Raw genomic sequence first — 16,095 nt, 5'->3', positions numbered from 1 at the left:
TCATCAAGATTTCTGAGGGCAAGTGGAATCCATGCACGTTCACCATCGCTGATGACTGACTCCAACGATTCAGATCTTGAAATGTATATCATTGTACCATCATTATTATTATTATTATTATTCATAAATCATCTGTATGCGAATGTACTTATCAGAAATTTATGTTGAATAAATTGTGTTAAGGAAATAAATTCCATTGTTTTTTTTTACAGTTTTTCGAATTCTCCTTAACCTTAACGTTTTGGCTAGATTGAAAATAGAATAGATATTGGTGATGTGATGAATTTCTCGCTGAGTGACGGATAATAAATATTGAAATTGTTAACACTAATTCGATTCCATGAATCCGTAGGGAAAGTAAGTGCGAAAAGGACTAATAATCAATTGTTACTTTTATTTATACAAGCACATGTAAGAAACTTTTTTCATTAATCTAAAACAGATTTAGCTTCACTTTGAACTCCATGGTTTTCCGTTGTTTGAGATGTTTCACCAACATAGAGGGATGTTCCTCCTGTTCCAGCCATCGTGATACGGCATCACGTCTCTTAGTTTGAACCATGAGGTGTTTCGGATGTGACCCCTCAAACTCCAAGTCTCGAGCAATCCTCACTCGTAGAACTTTCTCCAAAAATACTCCTCCTATCGCTTGAGATGCATCTAGACGAACAACGAAGATTGTCACACACAATGATGAGGAAAATTTGTTCAAAAAACGGTGCAAATTCAGTAAAATCGTGTAAACTTTAATCGAACTTCTATTTGATATTCTATTACTTCTAACGATTTTATGGAAAATTTTCACATCTTTTCAATGCATCCATTCATTTATTTCTTAGTAGAAAATCTTCACTAGAATTTATTTTATGGAAAAATCTATAGAATTTGATTTTTACACAACTTCTCTTTTTTATTCCTTTCACACCATTTGAAATCGCTTCTCATTGAAAATTGAAAGAAAAATCTTGAAATGTTTGCAGTCAGGAATATTTCTATGGAAAAAATCTCAACAGAAATGAGGCAAAACTAACAGAATTTACAGAACACGTTCAACAGATAGTCAATATCGTTTTCTCATGAATTTGATAGTTTTTCCATAATCCTTCCTTCGGTTTTGATAGCTAGGTTTTGAAAAATATCGATATTTGATTTTTAAATTTCACCTTTCATTACACTTGTTAGTGTGACAGATGGAGATGAAGTTGAGTCTACACGTCTCCCATTCGTAAGAAGATGTGTCTCATACTCATGCTTGTTCATCTTCCCTTCCAATATCTTCCTCAAGATTGAATTCTCCTTTTCACGACATTCAACATTATCATTGACGTCTAACATCTTCTATAACGATGCAAATTGATAGAAAATAAATTAAATTGATATCCAAAAGAATCCTAGATAATTCTCTACAAACGTAGGAATATTAGACACTTACACTCTCCATAGTACACTTTTTCTCACTTTGAATTTCACTGAGTGTTGAACCTATCACTTGCATGTGTCACCGACAACGTTTGGAACTAGTCTGCTGGACCAAATGAATTGGCTTCTTATGGTGAAATTTTCATTTTCGATAGTACAATGACGCACTGAGGTATATTCAAATAGTGATGTTTACGGAACGAGAGAGAAGTCGGAAGGAAGGATAATGGGTGAATAGAATCTGACACCTCGAATAAACAAAACTCAAATATTTTTTCTCTGATCCATTCTGTTTCTTCTTCTTCGTTTATTCATTTCAAAACAACGATAAAAAAATTACATCTCAGAATATTTATATGCAACGTAGATACAGAAATTTTTATTGAAAAACACTGAATGTCAAAGTACTGTATGTAGATGAAAAAAGTTGCTGACTCGTGTTGGCAATTGGATTATCCGAGAAATCCAATGGAATGAGAATAGCTCATCAGGTTAATATCTGCAACAGAAAGAATTACACAAAATTGAAAAAACTATCTGAGGAGAAATAAAAATCACAATAGGCACACGAACAAAAATTTCTAATAGAAAACTCTAAAAAATTCTATGGGAATTTCTATAGAACTTCTATTGAATTTTCTATACGTTTATTGTCGTTTCTATTGACATGTTCTATAAGAAATATTATATATATAGAAAAATTCGATAGATTTTTCTATAGAATTTTTTGCCTCAAATTTTCTAAGTTTGTTCGATAATTTTTATTTCCTCCTCTTCAAGAAAATCAAACAAAAACTTAGAAAATTAGAACCGAAAAAATTCTATAGAGTAATGACACTATATAGACTTTTTTTTCAATATAATATTTCTTATAGAACATGTTCATAGAAACGGCAATAAACACATAGAAAATTCAATAGAAGTTTCATAGAAATTCCTATAGAATTCTTTAGGGTTTTCTATAAAAAATTTCGTACGTATATTACCTCTTCAATTTTCATTTTAGCTGATTGCAATTTCATTAAAAATAGAATAGATGGTATTATCCCAAATAAGTATAGAATGCTCAGAAAAACGGGACGTTGCATTGAAAATCATTGAAATAATTGGAAAAATATTATAGTTATGAAGTTCAAATTTACCTATTGATAAATAAGCTGAAGTTGTCCTAAGCGTTTCGCCTCTCGAGTTATTGGTTCGGGGATGAAATGAAGATGACCGTGCTCACAGACAATCAGCCTAGCTCGCACTCCAGCATGCATCATGAAGGACCCGTTGCGTAGATGTCGCACTGTAACTCGACGAATCGTTTCCTCCAGTCCCAGAATATTTTTTGGGAGTATCTTTCTCCAAGCCATTGGAAGGAACACCGGTGTGGGTGGTGAATTGGCAGTATTGACGTTCGTTGGAACTTGGACGTGGAAATTCCTATCTACCTTAACTGTACGCGATGTAATCCATTTCATTGGCAACTTTGGAGGCACCCCAGTATTTGGTCCTGGGGGTGGGCTTTCCGGAGACTCAGGCACTTGAGCGACTGGCTCTGATGAGGGTCCCACTGGAGAATCAACCCTCCCGGTTGCTAGCTCTGTACATGGAACCTCAACTTTAATAGTTGTCATGGACCCATCCATGTCTCCAGTCCGAATAGAGTTAGCAATTTTCTGAGTCTGCTCAGGCACCTCAACATTCCTTGACTCTGAAACGACTCCAGAATTCTCCTCTATGTCCGGAGTGGACAACGGCGAAGCCAAGATCTCAATAACATCCTCATGAGTCTCATCATCAAAAGTCCTACTGTTGACAGATGGTTTGATGCTCAAGCCCATTGGCTGAGTGCTTTTGGTGGAGTCCATCCTAGCCTGCCCCACTGTAGGAGTCTTCTCAGGTGATTGGATGATTGGAACACATGCTGAATGGAAACGTTTTCGAATTGAAGCTTCCATCAATATTCTTGCCACTTCCATACCCTCAGGTGAGAGAGGTCTCTGAGCAGCCTCCAGCAGATTCTCACACTTCCTGATATCCATTTTTGTTCACTGTCACGACTCTTGTCACTTCACAAAACTTCAACGTACTAATGACCACGTAGTTCGGCTGTAGAATTCGTATATGCTCTAGCAAGATTGCGGGGCCCGCTTATAAAGCCGCGAATGTTTACGAATTGAGTGGGAATGGGAGAGGGATAATGAGTGGAGGACCCACGTGGATATATTCCAATCAAAAATGTTCGTAAAAACTCAAAAAAACCACCGTATTGATTCTCTCTAGATTTTCTATGCTAAACTTTTGTTTTCGCACCAACCCTAATGAATTTTCATAGAAAAAAATATGAAAATCTTCATTTAAAACGGAGATTATGATTTCGCTTCTACCCCCCACTGCTCACTCTCCTAGCGAGCATGCGGTACACTGTGACTCACATCGCATGCACTGTACATCCCCACTCCACGATCCATCAACTCTCCTCTCATCGTTCATCAGCTTCAGAATTTATCCAATCATATTGCAAATCTATGAAAACTGAACGTTTACAAAGAAAATAAAAAATGGGAACAATTTTTGGATATAAATTCATGAAATGAGTGGTTATACTAAATTCTCCGAGTTATTTCCATCGCGAAATTTATATTCTCAAATTTTTCAATAATAAAAAGTAATTCAGAGGATTTCTTGAGAAAATTTTTATTCATTTGATTGGGGAGGAAATTTGCTGGGAATCTTTATTTGAAAATTGTATTCCGCGCTTTCACACTTCTCCCCACTTTCCATACTCAGAGTCAGCGTGTACCTACGCGCAGTACATACTACAAGCGCCTGCCTCCCCTCTTTTCCGCTCTGAGTTGCATGCATTCAACACTCACGCACGAAAATTATTAATAGAAAAAACCCTTAAGAATTCTATAGGTATTCTATAGACATTCTATAAGACTTCTGTTGAATTTTCTATACGTTTTTTGCTGTTTCGTTTAACGTGTTCGATAGGAAATTCTATAGAAAAAGTTTATAGAATTTCGTTGTCTATAGAATTCTTTCAGCTCAAATTTTCTAAGTTTCTTCATTCGATTTTTTTGAAGAGAAGAAAATAAAAATGACTCAAAAAAACTTGGAAAATTTGAGTCGAAAAAATTCTATAGAAAAATGAAATTCTATTGACTTTATTTTTTCTACTGACATTTTTCTATATAATATTCTCTATCGAACATGGCAATAGAAACGGTAAAAAACGTATAGAAAATCCAATAGAAGTTCTATAGAAATTCCTACAGAATTCTTTAGGATTTTCTATTAAAAATTTTCGTACGTGTTCAGTCGCTCAAAATTATGTAACAACGTTTAAAGTTTTATTGAATAATATCTATACACTTATACTGGCTTTTTTACTAGTGGAGCAATTTTTTTAACGGTTATAGCTCATCAAAAAGACGAAAGAAACTGAATCCTGAGGATTTGCGAATTTTATGCAAAATTTCTCGACTATTAATTTTTCGAAAGAAATTTAACGAAATTTTTTCAGAAACTGTTAACGTTTACCACGCATATCAAGTAACCGCTGCTAATATCTTATCTGAGATTGGACGAGATCAAGTGACAATCGAAGAGCGAATTCATTCGTTATCTTTTAACGGTCACTGGTTCCTCGAAATGGAACAATCGATCATTAAGATTAGGAAGAAATTCTTTCTTACACCGATATTGATTTTCGTAGTACTAATAATATCTCGAAAGAAAGTTAACGGTTGAGATGATTGTTCGAATGAATGGATTTGATTGTTCTCCCCTCTCCACCTCACACGAAGGCGAAAAAAAGAATGCAGAATTCGAGAAGAGGGAATATGACTAAATTTCGTCGTCTGAAGGTATATATATAGAGGAGGATGAATTAATTTTTCATAACACTCACCTCTCAAGTGATTCACTAGTAATTGCTCCACAACAATCCAAATAGAATGGAAGTTATTATTGACATTCAAGGGTTCAAGCAACCCTTTAACGAGTTCGTATTAAAAGAATTCAGCATATCATCAATGGGGCCTGATGATAGTGGAGAAATTCGGAATGAAACTATCATTTTTGAAGCTCCATGTGCTTTCGAGGATTTGCCTATCAAGTATCAGGCTATCAATACATGGTTGACTTATCCTTACCACGGGTTACGTTGGGAGAGTAAAGAAAATTTCAAGTATACTGACATCGACGGTGTCTTCAATGAAATGCTTCAAGGAGTCACTCGTATACTTGTGAAAGGGTTGGAGAAGAAAAAGTGGTTGGAAATCCTCATTAAGAAGGATATCCCAGTTGTCAACGTTGAGGATTTAGGTTGCCCAAAGTTGGACAATCTGTCAGGGAAAAAGTGTTGGGATCATCGTTCATTATATACTGATGATCGTTTCCATTGTGCCATGGAAAACGTCATACGTTTGAAGACTTGGTATGCCAAATACACACAGGGCTGTCTTAGGAAGTCACTCAAGAAATTCTGCACAACTGGAAGCTTGCAAACTATGACGGAGGAAGAAATTGCATTCCTCCCAAAATTCTTCTTACTGGCATTCGCTTGGAACAGCATTAGTGATGCTTGGAACAACTTACCTGAAAGCTTCAAAAAGGATCCGGAAATTGCTCGCTATCGGCGCTGCTTAACCCACTGGAATTCAACATCAGCTGATCAAATTGACGGACCACCTCCATTCATCGACGATTGTACCATGTGTCGCTTTATTGCAGAGTAAGATATAACAACATTTCACACTCGATTGGAAAAACAAAAAAACATTTATTCTGTTCGCGAAAAAAATTATTTCAATTCATTAATTTGAAAAAAATGAAAAAAATCCAACTGTATGCAAAAGTAAATGAAGTGAAATAAAACCGATTGAATCTCAACTCTTGTTATTTTGGTGAGTTTTCTTTCTATCAATATGACCCTCTAATCTACTTCCAAACATCCGTTCACACTCGGGACCTGCCACAACGAGCATCAAGTTACACGGGCTCCATCGCCCTTCCTTGTTTATATAATTGACTCGGACTATGAACCACGCTCCTCTGTAATTACTGTTCCTCGAAAAGAAATAAAATTCCTTCGCTGCTGATGAGAAACGAACCGAAAAATCTATCCGTCACGGGAGCTCGTTTGCTGCAAAACAATATTCCTCTCGATGTTTATAATCAAATTAAAATTCGCTGAAAACCATAAAATTATAGAAAATTTCACAACAAAAATTCTCTTGGCATGTAATGTATTTTCTCAACAATTGACCCGCTAGCCTCTACCCCTCAAGCCCCTACCCCCCATCCAACATCCCCCACCCCACCTCCAACATCCACACCCACCCACCCACCTCTCACCTGCACCCTCTCACCTGCCCACTAAATCCCGGACGGTTTATCCAGAACCGGCCTTATATAGCTACTTCTCTATAGAAACTGTTTCCCATGGATTCAAGAAGGTGAAATCGCGTAGACAGTTACGACGCTGGGCGAATCAAATCAATAAAGGAGGGACATACATGGAGAAGTTGAAACGCTTTTCGGAGTACATATTAAAGAATATCAAGAATGCTATCGATGCAGGTTTGATCGTCCACGATACTGACCTCCGAAGGTGGGCCCTGCAAGTCCGGAAGGAAATCGGCTTCGAAGACGTTCGTTTTACAGCTTCGTCCAGGTGGTTGCATTATTTCAAATGAGCACACCGCATAACATCCCGGAAGATTAACAAATTCATCACCAGAAAAACATTAGAGACTCGGGAAGAATTACAAAAAGAAGCGGACAAATTCCTCCTGAAAGTTCGGTCCTATTGGGATACGTATGGCCCAGAAAACATTTATAATACTGATCAAAGTGGTTTCCAATTGGAAATTCATTCAAGGCGAGCGTTAGCTGAAGAAGGTACTAAACAAGTAGCGTGCGTTGTACAATCGATAACTTCAACGACACATAGTTATACAGTACAACCTCTGGTTTCTGCTGATGGAAAATTACTTTCACCTCTCTTCCTGGATTTGAATGAACCTTCTGGAACTTTCGGTCCAATAGTGGAGCAAAATCTCTTCAAACCTGCGAATGTGTTCATCACCGCTTTAAAATCGGGAAAACTCACTTCGCGTATGACAATATTTAAGACCTAACAAACATGATTTATTCTATACAATAATTAGGATTATCATCTAGTACTTGATTTTTCAGAGCATTTCAAAACCTGGTTGAAGGAAGTCTTTTTCCCAAACGTGGGTCGTAGAAGTCTACTGTTAATCGATTCCTGGAGCGGACACTTTCCTCAAGTCGTGAAAGAGATTACTCCTCCGGATAAAGAATTATTAACTATGTTGATACCAAAGGGGACTACTGGAAAAATTGAACCCCTTGACGTATATGGTTTTAGGATATGCAAGAATTATGTTCGTCATTTTTCGGATAGTGTCGTCTTAATGGACTATGATATTAATTTACATTTGCGGAACAATATCATAAAGTTAGTCTTCAGTCCATAATCAATTATCTTCACCAAGGTTTCAAAATTTATTTCGTTATGCTTGGTGTCAGAGTGGTTACATTTCTAAAAAACCAGATGAATTCGAAAATCCTGTCGATTTTGCATTCGGGCAATCATCTCATCTGCACTGTGATATTGAAGGCTGTTTCAATATTACAGTAGTCAGATGCTCATGGTGCAAAAAATCACTTTGTTTGCTGCATTTTTTTGAAGAATATCATTTTTGTACGCATTACGTCCACTAATACTATCTATACTGTAGATTGATCCCAACAGAAAGTATGCTAATTGAGAACATAATACTAGAAGCAATAAATGGTCTGAGCTTCTATAATAATATCAATGTATATTCTGAATTCCATCATTTGGGGATTACTACCATCATTATTTCCTTTCCATATCGGATCTTCATCCAATCCTTACCATTTAGTTCGGACTATGGTACTGTGATACAAGTAGACGGATAATTAAAAGGTTGCAATTCATATATAACTAGCAATGGACATTTTCATGGGTTCAAATTTCGATATTTCTTATTATTCTTTACTCTTTCAAATAAATTCTGTTCATTAATATAATTAAAAGTAACTCCCAGAAAGGTTATTTAGCCTCCAAGTGTTACTTCCAGAGACTCATCACTCATCTTTTTTATGTACCAAAAAATCGAAGACTTGTATATAATGAAAAAAAAGTATTTTACTTTCAATTTTAAATTTGGGAAAAGAATCGCAGGATGTGCTTTGAATTGTCTCATGCTTTCGAACGAAATGTATTTCGCTCTAAATTCTAATTCTCTTAGAATTCTTTAATGCCTAAAGGAGGTTAGGCGGTGTTTGAGGTGAATTTGAGAGTGAATTTCTGTGGTTCCCGGTAGCTTAGTCGGTAAGAGTGCCCGGCGCGTATCTGGGAGACCCGGGTTCGATTCCCGGCTGGGTGAAGCGGAAATTTTTTCTCTCTAAATTCTAATTCTCTTAGAATTTTTTTTCTCATCGATATTTTTTCTTCCTTATTAAAAAAAATGGGCCCCCCCGAAGGGTAGTTAACCTCCCCCACACCACTCCTGGATCCTGTTCCAATGGTTTCCCTCATCATTAGCCGTAAGCTTCGTTTTGTACAGGAAAAAGTTTGAAATTTCCCAATTTACGAAAAATCTATGTTTTAAGTTTTAAATTTCCATTAAAAAAAAACAAAACAGGTATTCTGTATTTTTTTCTACTTTTTCAAATGGAATTTATGCCATGGGATTTCCTTCAAAAGTTTTTTTTCTATGAGAAAAATGAATTTTCACAAGGGTAGTTTACCCTCCATATTTCACCCCCCGAAGACGGTTCTAATTCGCATTTTCATCATTCCTTATGTTGTGTCCCAGATATTGTAACAAATATTATTGAAATGATGCAATTATGAAGGAATTAGGAGTTAGTATCGTATTACAACACGAATCCGTTTTGTAATACGAATCGAGGCAAGTGTGCCACGGTTTCCAATAAAACCGAGAACACACTGGACTCAGGAGTTTATTTTTAGTTCTTTAGTTCACTGTCAAGATTATCGACGAAGTTCATTACCGAATTAATCATTCGAACTCACTTTTTGTATCGAAGTCAACCGTTACTCTTTAGTTAGAAATAAATAAACTAAAGTGTCTTAAACTGCTAAGATTGAGTCCATATTACTCGACCTTTCTGCCGTACATTACATTATTTTGTGGCAGCGCGTGTGTTCTTCATATAACGGAGGTCTGATCAACCGCCGTTGGAGACAGCAGTTGAGAGAATAGTTATAATTTTCTATACTTCAAAGGAAACGTGTTTCTCGTTTTGGAACCATCGAGCTGTTCTGGGACGCCAGAATAGTAGCAGCCGACTTTTCTGAGGGGGAAGAGGCAAAATCCAGCTGGTATTGGTTTTCCTGGTTTCGAGAAAATCAAACAGTTTTGAGGACGGTTTTTGAGGCGATGCGTGACCGAGACTGACAGGGTGAGCGAGTTGTCTTTGCTTTATGGGATCAGGGAGTCAGAATATTCAGGACGAATTTGATTCTCTGGAGGAGTTGGCCCGAGTTGTCAGAGGAAATTTGCATTCAACGGGTATAATCGTAGAGTCTACTGCGGAGGCTTCTGAGGAGTTCGCGGAGGCGCAAAAGTTCCGACGTGGTATCACGATGCGCAGGGCACTGAATTTCAATTTCAACAAAAGGGACCGCGCTTCCAGTTCCTTGGCCAAAGGGGGTCCACGACGTTCCCGTAGTGTGGATCACCTTGCGGCAAGTGTTCCAATACAGCCACTAGGGCAACAGGAACAAAGTGTGTAGCAAGGGCTACGCGGTGGAGACGGTGCACCGATGCGACCGGCACCAGCACCGCCACAGCCACAGCCACAACACCAACCACAAGAACATCGAGATGAGAGCCATACTCAACGAGGCACACCTGAGGCAGCTGGCCGCATGCAGAGAGAAGAGTTTAGTACACCTATGTCTACTCCAATCTCGGTGCCCGGGGGTTCATTACTTTTAGGTAATTTTACACCACCGTTGCATGAACGGGGGATCTTGCCAGAGCCAAAGATTTCGGGGATTCAGAATATCGACATCCATGACATTATCCGAGGGTGCGGAACAGAGCATGTGGTGGAGAACATGATGAAGGTATTGGGGGATGTCCAGGACAGGTTGCGTGAAGAAGCTGAGGAGCGGAGACGATTGGAGAACGAGTTACGAATGTACCATAATCGTAACGCAGCCGGGGAAGTCAACCCACCCAGTAATCATGTGAATCCTGGTGGTGGTCAAAGTCAGAGGGGGCTCATTGACCTGAAGGGCGCTCTACATTTAATTCATCCATACAACGGCGAAAGTTAATACCTGATGAGTTAATACCTTTTTTGGGGTCGTGTGAAGGCGCAAAGGATTTATTACAACCTGAGCTACATTCAACACTCCTTAAAACAATTTTGAAAAACAAATTGACTGGCAAAGCATTTGTACAGTTGAAGCATAAAATAATACAGAATTTTGGCGCACTAAAAGTTGAATTAGAAGCCTTATTCGGCAAAACGAAATCGCTCGTTGGATTACACCCGGATTTCAATAACTTGCAACAACGAAATGATGAGGACGTCAGCAAATTTGCGGCCAGAGCTAAGCGCGTAACTCTTAATTTAATTGAGGGCATACAAAATTTGCTTGCCGACGAATTGGACCGAGGACAGAAAATTGGAGCAAGAAAGGCTTTATTAGCCTTAGCAAAAGCTAATTTCGAGCAGGGTCTGCGTGGCCAAATTCAGATCTTGGTCCGAGCAAATAACTACAAGACGTTGCATGAAGCTTGTCTGGGAGCAGTTGAGCTGGAGAGAACTATGCCAGGGTTCCATGGATTCTCAAAGAGCTCCGCGGGTTCTGGAGGAGGTTCCGGTGATTCCAGGCGTTCTCAGGGAGGGAATCGTCAGTCCACGGCGACAATCCTTGGGGACGGGGTGTTTTGCTCGTGGTCAAGCAGGGCATCAGGCAAGGGACTGCAAAATGCAGCGGAAATCGACTTTAACAGTTCCAGAACGACGCAGTATCAATGCCTACGGGTTGATGTACAACTTTTGCCACACTCCAGGGCATGAAATTACTTGATGTTATAAATTAAAGAAACAATGTGGAATTCCTGACAACGCAGAATTACAGATGAAGGAGAGAAACAATGCTTCAAAACAGGTCAATAAAAATGCTAACAGTAGCGCGAGGAAGAATCATAACAAAAACAAGAGCTCATCGAACGGGGACGCATTGCCAATGGGAGCAATCCAAGTTGCGATGATGCAAACATCTGAAGCTGAGGGTCACGAGAACCAGCAGGAGACCACTGTTTTGGGTGATTCGCCTCTCAGAAGGCGTAAAATTACATCTGCTGAGCCATCAAAGACTAGGAATCATCTTATTTTGTCGGCGGATGAGCTTGAACAGCCTACGATGTTCCTAGCGGACTTTGGGGCGGCCATATCGGTTATAAAGACTGGAGAATTGCAGGAGGATGTGAAGGTTCAGCTCGGACGGAGGATACTGCGAGGAATTTCAAACCAAGATGTCGGGACACTTGGGAAAGTGGAAATTTATTTGAAGATAGGCAAGGAGGAGTTTCACGTTGTGCCTGATGAGTTTCCATACTTCGGAGGAGTTCTCGGAGAAGATTTCTTCCAATCTCGAGATTTGTCTACATCGGTACAACCTGGGAGATGCGTCACAGTAAATGTCACGCGTTTACAACTTTTCCGACCTGAGAGACCAATTATGGTGAACGCCAGAACGGAAATTTTAGCTTGGGCTACAACTTCGAGCACGAAGAATGGAATTGTGCGTAAAAAACAATTGCAACCTGGCGTTTTTCTGGGTGAATGCCTCACAAAACCACGTGATGATCGCGCAGTCGTATGCGTCTTAAACACCACTGACGATGACCTATTTTTGAATGTGCCAGTCGTGAAACTTAAGGAACTATGCACGGCTGAGGAAGTAATGCTGATGTACAGAGGAGGAAATAAGACAAAACGTGACCGCATAAAACTACTTCATGAGAATCTGAGGATTTCTCACCTCAATCAAGAAGAACGAGACAGTCTTCTGGAAATACTGGAGGAATACAACAACATTGTACAACTTCCAGGGGATCCTCCAGGAGTCACTAACCACTTGGAACATTCCATTCCTATTGTTCCAGGGGCCAAACCTGTCAATGTGCGACCACATCGGTTGCCACAGTCCCAGAAAGAGGAGGTGGACCGTCAAGTAAAGGAGATGCTGATAAATAGGGTAGTTCGTCCAAGTAACAGCCAGTGGAACGCGCCGTTACTCGTTGTTCCCAAGAAGCCCGATGCGTCAGGCAAGGTCAAGTTGCGAGTAGTCGTTGACTATCGTAAATTGAATGACGTAACAATTGGCGACTCATTCCCACTACCGAATATCTGCGATATACTGGATCAATTGGAGAAAGCAAAGTATTTCACCACACTGGATCTGGCCTCAGGGTTCCATCAGATTTCAGTGAAGGAGGAGGACAAGTGCAAGACAGCTTTTTCTACGCCATTTGGGCATTATGAGTTTAACCGACTGCCCTTCGGTGTGAAAGGAGGTCCAGCAACGTTCCAGAGTCTGGAAAAGCATAATGACCGTCTACGGGAGGTTACGGAGGGATTGGGAAAAGCTAACTTAAGATTACAGCCCGACAAATGTAACTTTTTGAGGAAAGAAATCGTTTACCTGGGACATGTAATTACGGAGGCGGGAGTCAAGGCTGATCCCACAAAAATAGAAGCAGTAAAGAATTTTCCGGTACCTCGGACGACGAAGGAAGTGATGTCTTCCCTGGGACTGGCGGGTTACTACAGAAAATTTATTCGAGATTTTTCGAAGATCGCCAAACCTCTCACGGATCTGTTGAAAAAAGGCGTAACTTGGGTATGGGGAGAGAAAGAAGACGTCCCATTCGAGAGCTTGAAGGAAAAGCTCATTACAGCACCAATATTGCAGTATCCAAATTTCAAGACACCACTTTTGTTGACAACGGATGCTTCGAACAAGGCATTAGGCGCTGTTTTGTTACAGGAAGATATTGGGAGCGATTTGCCAATCGCTTACGCGAGCAGAACGCTGAATAAAGCTGAAATTAATTATTCCACGACAGAGAAAGAACTTCTTGCTATTGTTTGGGCTGTGAAACCTTTCAGACCCTATTTGTATGGCCGAAGATTTATCATCGTGACGGATCATTGACCTGTGCGATGGATTTTCAACGTCAGAGATCCGGGGTCACGTCTAATGCACTGGAGAATTAAATTGGAGGAGTACGATTGTGAAGTCGTACACAAGCCTGGGAAGTTGAACACAAATGCTGACGCTTTGAGTCGAATCAGTATTGTAACCCGAGCGCAGCAGAAAAGGGTGGATGCCGAAGGTGATGATATTGGGAAGATAATTTGGAAATAACTGATGAAAGAATCATCCCAGAATCCGAGGATATCCAACGATTTTGAAAGAATATCATGATACACCTTTTGGGGGACATCCTGGCGGACAACGAATGCACGAGAAAATCAAGCTGAAATATAAATGGAAAGGAATGAAGGACGACATCGAGAAGTATGTTGCAAACTGTAAGAAATGCCAGTTGAATAAATTGGGGAAAACGACAAAAGTACCTATGCAGATTGGAGAAGCTCCAGAGACTGCATTTGAGCAATGCGCAATGGACATTGTTGGTCCATTACCAATAACTGATGACGGGAATAAATATATACTAACATTCCAGGATGCTTTGACGAAATTTAGCAAAGCTNGGTCCATTACCAATAACTGATGAAAACTGATAACTGATAACTGATGGTTTCTCTAAATTCTAATTCTCTTAGAATTATTTAATGCCTAAAGGAGGTTAGGCGGTGTATGAGGTGAATTTGAGAGTGAATTTCTGAGGTTCCCGGTAGCTTAGTCGGTAAGAGTGCTCGGCGCGTATCTGGGAGACCCGGGTTCGATTCCCGGCTGGGTGAAACGGAAATTTTTTCTCTCTAAATTCTAATTCTCTTAGAATTAGAAGCATCCTGGAATGTTAGTATATATTTATTCCTGGAATGTTAGTTTATATTTATTCATTTTATTGGTAATTCTAATTCTAAGAGAATTAGAATTACCAATAACTGATGACGGGAATAAATATATACTAACATTCCAGGATGCTTTGACGAAATTTAGGAAAGCTAGTCCAATTCCCGATCAAGAGGCGAATACCGTGGCAAAGGCATTCGCTGAGAAAATTATTTGCGAGCATGGAACGCCGTTAAAATTGCTGACGGATCAGGGTAAAAATTTCACAAGCGAAATTTTTAAAGATGTCTGCCGCATTCTTAAAATAAAGAAAATCCGGCTTATCGTCCCCAAACAAATGGTGCTCTTGAGAGGTCTCATCGCACACTGGCAGAGTATTTACGCAGTTTCATAAATGAAGATCAAGCAGATTGGGATCGATGGCTACCCAATGCGGCGTTTTCATATAATACAACCCCGCATACCGCCACGAAACGAACACCGTTTGAGTTACTGTACGGGAGATGTGCCGATTTGCCAACCTCGGTGAAACAACAGCCGCGACCCACTTATTCATATGATGACTACGTACAAGAATTATGTGAGAGACTTCGCGCATCTCACCAAGTTGCGAGGGAAAAATTGAATGCCTCGAAGGAGACAGCGAAGAAGCAGTACGCCAAGAATGCGGAGGAAAGAGATTTCTGCGTCGGCGACAAAGTTTTGTTAAAAAATGAGGTTGTGCGACGTGGAAGGTCCAAAAAACTGACGCAGCCATGGCTTGGACCCTATGAAATTACGCAGAAAAATTCAGATGTCAACTACACTATCCGTTCCGGCAAGAAAAACAAGGAGGTGAGAGTGCACGTCAACCGATTGAGAACATTCATCGGTTTGATCACGTACGTATCTGACGATGAACAATTAGACCCATCCAAGGGTTTTGAGAGAATGCAGACGGCTCAATTAGAGAAAAAAACAGGAAATTACAGATTCTTGAAAACTTTACTTGTGATAATCATGCTAGGAAGCATGATCCCACTCACGAAGGGAGAGGGACATACTGTTGATAAATTTGTCCACACTCCAGGTCTACATTTTGAATCCATTGGTAGATTGTTTTTGAGCAATCACGTATGGACCGTGGCAGCGACAACAGATGTGAAGCCCTGGCTACAAAGAGCAGATCAGCTGGAAAACCATTATGAGCTGACACAGCTCTTGTTCACTAAAGCTGGAAAATCAGGCGACAATTTCCGCATGATTCTACAACAATGGATCAGTGACCATACAGCAATTAGGAAAACAATCCAGGGAATTCTTGGAGTTGCTCAACCCGAGAGAGGTCGTCGAGGCTTAATTGACGGATTGGGGTCCATGGCTAAATCGCTATTTGGCACAATGGATGCCTCAGATGCGAAAGAAATCCACGAGCGCCTAAACCGACTCGAAGGACAGCAAGGAAATGCATATGATGCAACCAAAAATCAAATTGCAGTCATCAATTCGACACTCTTCCAACTGCAGCACGCAGAAGAGACTGTTCAACGGAATGAAGAAATTCTTCTGAATGCAACGAAACAGTTGTCAGAACGCATGGAGTATAGATT

This window comes from Diachasma alloeum, unplaced genomic scaffold (assembly GCF_001412515.2).
Source record: "Diachasma alloeum isolate Michigan unplaced genomic scaffold, Dall2.0 Dall_scaffold_00866, whole genome shotgun sequence".
NCBI lineage: Eukaryota > Metazoa > Arthropoda > Insecta > Hymenoptera > Braconidae > Diachasma > Diachasma alloeum.
The sequence above is the reverse complement of the archived record's forward strand: the minus strand, read 5'-3'. Positions refer to the sequence as shown.